At 36.9% G+C, this 7,038-nt stretch overlaps 1 long non-coding RNA gene across 1 annotated transcript in view; it reads right to left on the reverse strand.

Moving 5' to 3' along the window:
• The window catches only part of LOC107755910 (uncharacterized), an 18,386-nt gene extending 12,880 nt beyond the window's left edge, over positions 1-5,506 (reverse strand). Inside the window, exons 1-2 of the long non-coding RNA XR_001641752.1 lie at positions 5,373-5,506; positions 2,095-2,194 (exon numbers count right to left, since the gene is read on the reverse strand). This is a non-coding gene — a long non-coding RNA (uncharacterized LOC107755910). The remainder of the gene's footprint in view (positions 1-2,094; positions 2,195-5,372) is intronic.
• Positions 5,507-7,038: the final 1,532 nt, after the last annotated feature.

Below are 7,038 nucleotides of genomic sequence, written 5' to 3' on the forward strand. Positions count from 1 at the left end.
ATGCAACATGGCAAATCAAAAGATTTTTCTAAAGATAGGTGCAAAAATGATAGCATTTTTTTACTTGGATTTCATTAACTAGCTGCGTAACAAGAACATGACCAATTTAAGTTTATAGGACAACTAAACTATCAATTTAACAAAAAATTACCGTCAACTACAGACGTGTCATCCATCGATTCCGCCATGTTTCTCATTGACACGCCCCCAACTCGGAAACTCGGGGCTTAAAGAAAATTTTGAGTTTCCCACTCGTAATAACGACTTTGTGGTGGCGTTCATGTGCGTTCAACTCGTAAATACGATCTATCCGACATGACTTGAACGCACCATTACACTCTTAATTCCTATGTTAACAGTAAGGGTGTCCTAACTTTGTCACACATGACTTTTTCTTTTTGGCTTTATTTTTGTTAAATAAATAATGACACGGTGTAATATGTTGTGTGTTGTTGTTCATCTGAGGTTTTATATTCCAAATTTTAAGACCTGCCAAGGACAAGATATTTTTTTTATTATGTCCTGATACAGAAAACCATGGAATTCAATAGAGTGTCCTAACTTTTTCACATGACTGTATATCCACTATCCTCCACCTTAACGTATGTGCCATGCAGGCCATGGGACTACATGGCACACCTTCGGTTGGAGAGAGTGAGAAAAACACAAGTGCACTCCCATAATCAGCAGAGACCAATACACATAGGCAACCTGAGTATTATCCTGCTTGGGCTTAAGCAAAAAATCATTTATAATGAGCTTTTGATTCAATTTTGCCTTAACAGTGACCTTTGAGCAGCCTGCAGCCTAGCAATAAATGTTCATGTTAGCCACTTGTAGACCAATCTGCATTTAGCACTTTGTGCATTACAGGTTGGTGGGCACACATCCAATCCTACAGTGCTGCATGCATAACAGCAAAACCAAAACTTCTCCAGCACGTTTTATAATAGAGAACGAAGCCCCATTTGTTTGTTGTACATGTATAAAATAGATTCAGTGCACTGTATACACAAGCTCTTTAATGCATCTTTCAGGAAGCTGTACCTTGACTACTGTGCTTGTGATATTTTTAGGCTGTTTACATCTTGTTGTGTCCACTCCCATGCCTCATTTTCTCAAAATTATGTATCCTCCACTGATTTCAGCATGCTTGATGTTTTGGCTATGGAGATGCAATTTTCTCCATTTTATACTTTGACACATTTCTTCACACATTTTTCACCACACTGGACAGTTGTGTCTATGAGCGTAATTGCATTTGTTTATTTTATTTATTTTTTCAGCCTCATGTTATCGGATGCCTGTTAAAGACTGAGGAGACAAATGTAATGTGTGGAACTGAGACTAGACACTGAGAACAGACACTGAGACCCTTTTGCATCTGTAAATTGGCACATTCTAAAAACAGATGTCCAGTTACTTTTTATGCGTATTTTTTTATGTAGCTACAAATTTGCATAAACTGCGCAGAATTTTCCATTTCACTCTCTTCCTAAGTCTCAATGTTACTTAGTGTAGCCTCAAGGATTGTCGTACTAAAGAAACATAAATAGGTTTTCGCACTTCAAGTATGAACAAAAGTGATGTTGATGTGTTTGCATTAAATATTAGATTGCACAATATATTAGAGTAAACTGAAAGATCAGAAAGGGCAACGTTTATTTAGCAGTCTCTATATATCTTGGTCTTTATTCAATCTGTCATACCACAAAAAGACAAACTTACTATTGAAAAATGCCTGTAGAAAACGTATCTTGTAGACTACATTATATATGTCTCTTGACAACAATCCCTTGAGAAGATTATGGAGTTATCTGTTTCTTATATATTATGACATACATCAGAATGAAATGGACTATCAAATTTTGAGCAGCCCTAGAAGTAGCTGGTCAGCATGGATAGATGGTGAAAGAATAGTTTCGAATTTTAGAATGCAGTACATACATGTGACTGCCCATATTCACAAAATGACACCTACTGGGTCTGTTCAGTCATGTTGAGGCAGAAATTGCAATAAAGACACTATTATTCTTAATAAACCCCAGAAAAGCTAAACAATATAAGTGAAAAGCATAGGAAAGGTCATCAAACCTTTAGTAGTTCCTGGATGTGTGCAGCACCTAACACTCTGCATAATCGTCTGAAGGATCCCGGCTTTAGAAATGAATGGTTGAACAAGATCCCTGATCATCTGTGAGCAGACAAAAGCACTGTTGATCATTTCAAATGCGAAAGGTAAATTTTTAAAAGCAGAGCACCAAAAAATGGACGTTTAATCCTAAGGGTCAGAAAAAAAATGGTTGTTAAAAAATAAATTACTGTTCTTGCCACAAAATCTTTGAGTAGCTTTATAAGTGGCCCTTAAAGAAAAGAAAAAAGACTCTTCTAAACAAACACTAATGTAATATTTATGAGTAAGACTGAGTAGAAAGGTCAGGAAAGCTCAATAACTGTTTCCTTAATTACTTAGCATTTTGTGAAAACTCATCACTACTGTAAATTGCCATATTTCCTACCTCTCTTATTCTTATTTCAATGCTAATTATCAAAGAAAGTAAAATGAATCAATGTATAAATAAAATCACTTTTAAATAAATGCTAATAAACACCGAGGCTACCAAAAAGATTTATTTCTGTTTAGCTGTTCAGATAAGCCTCAGGTGGTTGGATACCTCTGATTTTGACTATAATTGAGTGTCATTCAGTCTGACACCTCCAGGTGCCCACAGAAGAGACAAAATTGTATTTAAAAAGGTGTATGAGTCATGACTAATGCATTTACATATTTAAAGTCTTAAAAGGCAGCAAAAGGTAGGAAGACAGGGTGAAACATGGTCAAGTAAAAAAAACTAATTTATGACTGTTTTTGCCGCAAGAAACCTTGACTAGCATAATGGCCCGTTCAAGCACTTTGCAGGTCATGAAGATTGTTCATGTAAAGAGGCATGTCGCTGCATTTACACTGGCCTAGGTGCAATTATCTCAAATGATGATTATATGACATGAATTCCTCCGTGATTTTCTCTTGATTGCTGATTTTTTTCAATGAAGAGGATGTGTGATTGGAGAACAGACTATGGCAAATCCTCTTAGAGCTTCCTGTGTTTTGCTACCCAGTGATAAAAGCACTGTTTAAGGTGACCTTTAGGTTACGTGATGTTACATTACATGCCCAGAAGCACTGCATGAACATGGTAGATTTCCAATATACCAATAAACTTTTTGGCACTAGAGTTGGGAGAAATAAAAGTGACTTTTCATGTAAATTTGTGTAAATGCAGAAATCTGAAATGCTGATCTTATGGACAGCAGGGAGCTGATGCCACGTCAGCGCTCTCACTCTGAGATTTCTGTTGCATATGGGCCCAGGTGACTCCTATCCCCTTCAATCTATGAAGGTGACCTGAGCCAGACCTCCAGTCGTTTCTTTCTCACTCTCTCTGCACACACTTAGACTTGCTAATTCTTCTTCCTTTTCAGCACTGCACCCTGTGCAGGTTCTGGGCTCTAATAGTTTCTTTTGTGCGCTGGAAATGGAGCTCAGGCTCTGGCAGATAAGTATGGGGTGGGAGGCCATTCGGCTCATCTCTCCAGCACATCTCATTGGCCAAACATGGAGGGGAGACGATCGCTAAGACACCGGTTTACAGGCAGGAGAGCATGATGGATACAGAGAATCTGTTAAGCCTTTAGTCAATAAGGCTACAAGGTACTGCGTGAAGATTCCCGTGGGTTGCTTTAGTAATGGGTGCTGATGGTTTGGAGGATTCACAAGTACGTGGGACTCACTGGTTATATATTTGATTTCTAACTGGTATGTGTGATAAAGCACTAACATTAAGATATAATGGGATGCGATGGCCAACATTGAGGAATATTACCTTTAAAAGTTACCTGCAAACTGTCAGTGCAGACAAATTTGTTGATTACAATGGGAGCAATCAAGTTTTGTTATTCCATGTTTTTTGCAGTTTTACACCCACTCTGAATCGACGACTGAAAAAGAAAAAAAAAAACATGCAATTTATGCAAGTATGTCAAATTGTTTTAAATGTTGGTCCATGTAAAGTGCTAATAATAAATATTGGGCCATTTCGGTGTGTTTCAATTCACTGTGAATTATTTCAATTAATGGACACTTTTGACAGATATGACAACAGATATATGAAATGACTAACCTAGATGATGCAAGACAAATGAAAGCATACAGTAAGTGGTACAAAGTTAAACTTTAAGGGCCCTATCATACACCCGGCGCAATGCGGCGCAAGTGTTTTTGCTAGTTTCAGCCCGACTTGGTTCTCATTTTCCCATCCTGCGCCACGTTGTTTAAATAGCAAATGCATTTGCGCCCATTTGTGCACCCATGATGGGCGTGCTGGTCTAAAAAAGAGGTGTGTTTAGGCGCATTGTTGGCACGTTGCTATTTTGAGGAACTGAAAATAGACTGCGCCATTGACCAACAAAAACCTGGTCTAAAGTCAATGGCCCAGTAGTTTTTTTGTTATTTAAAGAATGCGTAAGTATAGGCGGGTCCACAGCGCGGCGTACACTCTGCTTATTACACACACATGGACGCACAGCAGCACACAAACATGACAAATATTAAAAATTAAAGGATTGCAATGTAAAAGATTACTATTGTGTAGGCTACATAAATATAAATGTGCCTACATGTCATAATGGATAGTCATTGCATGTATCAGAATAGGCTACCTATTTGCTCGCACACGAGCAGCTCCGTTTCCTCTCTGGAGACGCTTTCTGTCTTTGCACTTGCAAATTCCGCTGTGTAAACAGCGAATCCGCCATGGCAGGAGGCAACTGGCTCTTAAAGGGAATGGGAGATGAGACTCTGATTGGTTTATGGCACGTTACGCCCAAAAAACACCCATTACTCATTACGAGAATAGGGACAACCCGTTTAAACCATGCGCCCTTCACACAGACCGTTTTCCCAAAAACAAACGCAAAAGTGGATTCGGACACGCCCTGAGTGCAGCTGCGCCGTGCGCTTTAGACCATGCGCTTAGATCGTTAAAATAGGGTCCTAACTGTTACAGTAGCCTAGTGAAAATATTGAAAAAACATGAAAACACATTGAAGCATAACATGTTATTCATGACACATTACTAGCGATGATTTCCTTGTACAGTAAAGGAAATCTATGTACAGTCTACTGTGACAGTATCATTTGTATTGTGACTGTATCAAACGGTAACATGACACTTTTATTTACTAACAATTATTACTATAAACTATATACCTATAGTATTTACTTCGAAGAATGCCATGGTACTAACATGGCACAAGTAATGTCAAGGTAGGCTACTTTTTGGCATTTTACACGTTTTAATGTACTTGTTTACCTGAGGTGACTCGTTCACAAGCTGCACATGCAGGTGGAATTTCATAAACGCCTCTTCCATCGCCAACAAATGCTATGAACCTTTTACAGGTTTGGTTTCAATGGATTCTAGGTGAATTTTTACTTTGTCTAGCGCGTTTTGTTTTGTTTTTTCCCTGTCTTTTAAAGTCATTCGTTAACGTTTTAATTACTGAAAGAAACCGCTCAAAACGATTAAAGGCGTGCGTGAGCTGTCAGAATGATTCAGACTGAATCGCGAACCGATTCAAACGATTCGTTTTGGAGTCGTTCAAAGGAATTGACACAACAGCGTGGTTCACTCGTAAATCGTTCTGATTTTTTAAATTCAGTTTTAACTGACAATTGCTTATTCATCATGTTTGTCTTAGCCTGTATGATAGCCTACCAGTAATCTATAATAATGATTAAACTCTGTTTTATCTGTCCACCCCTTTATATACATGAAAAACATCCTCAATTAAAACATTCAAAATATAGATAGGAATAAAACTGTAAAATTTGGGTTAGCCTATGCAAGTTCTATTGATGTGGAGATTTATGGGAGAAAAAAAAACTCATTCTGTAAAAACTGGCTTTTAAAATATGTATTATAGCCTTGATTGAATTGAAATCTACAGACAATAAAGTGTAATAAAATATACACTTAAATGTGTTTTTAGGATGTTTTCTTAAAACATGGAAGCAAAATAGGCTAATCCAAGTCAAAATAGTCAAAAAAAATAAATAAATAGCCTAAATAAAATAAATAAAACTGTTCTTTTTTCTTTTCTTTTCTTCTTTTTCTTTATTGTAATTATTATTATTTACTGTACAATTTTATTATTTTATTTAATATGAAGGAATCATGCAGGAAAGAGAAAAAAAATGGACCTGTGATGAGATCACATTTGTTACAATTTTTCTTATTTGATTAGCAGATAAGTGATATATGCAGAATCTTAAATATCCCTTCCTAATTTCATTTTCAAAGTTCTAAAACAATCGTTATAAATAAAGGGATAGTTATGCACTTGATTATGATTTGTTGAGCTGTGTTTGAAGCCGCTGTAAATTATTATAAAAACATACACCTGTGACCTCATTACATCAGTATTGTTGCTTGGCAGACACTATAATCCTGCTACTGTGCCAAAGAAATTGTTTCAAGATATCAGATTTCATTGCGAATTCTGATTTAACATGTGAGCTACAAGTGCATTCAAAAAGTTTTATAAAAACAATAACCTCCGTGAAGAGGGTTTTAGGCACTCTACTCCACGTCATGCCCAACAGCTCTCCTTAACTGTTCTAAATTATAAACTATAGGCCTACACCACGGCTACTTGAGGCTTACTGGTTTAGTTTATTTACAAGTAAAAATAATAATAATAATAATAATAATGCATTATTTTCAGATTCCACTGTATCAGACTCTATTATTTTTAAGGTATGTGGGATTAACGGTCTTAAATGTGAACTTGTATGTTTATGTGAGATCTCTTTTACTGCCTCCCTCCTCTGCCTTATCTTTCCATCCAGATTCTCACCCATCTTATCTCTCCTCCTCTGAGACCATCAGAAGATATACAAGAGGATATGCATGTGATGAAGTCAGAGATCACATGCTATATATAATGTCTTTGACCTGAACTGTGCAAACACTGAAC

Source organism: Sinocyclocheilus rhinocerous, unplaced genomic scaffold, assembly GCF_001515625.1.
Source record: "Sinocyclocheilus rhinocerous isolate Xijiao unplaced genomic scaffold, SAMN03320098_v1.1 scaffold412, whole genome shotgun sequence".
Classification (NCBI taxonomy): Eukaryota; Metazoa; Chordata; class Actinopteri; order Cypriniformes; family Cyprinidae; genus Sinocyclocheilus; species Sinocyclocheilus rhinocerous.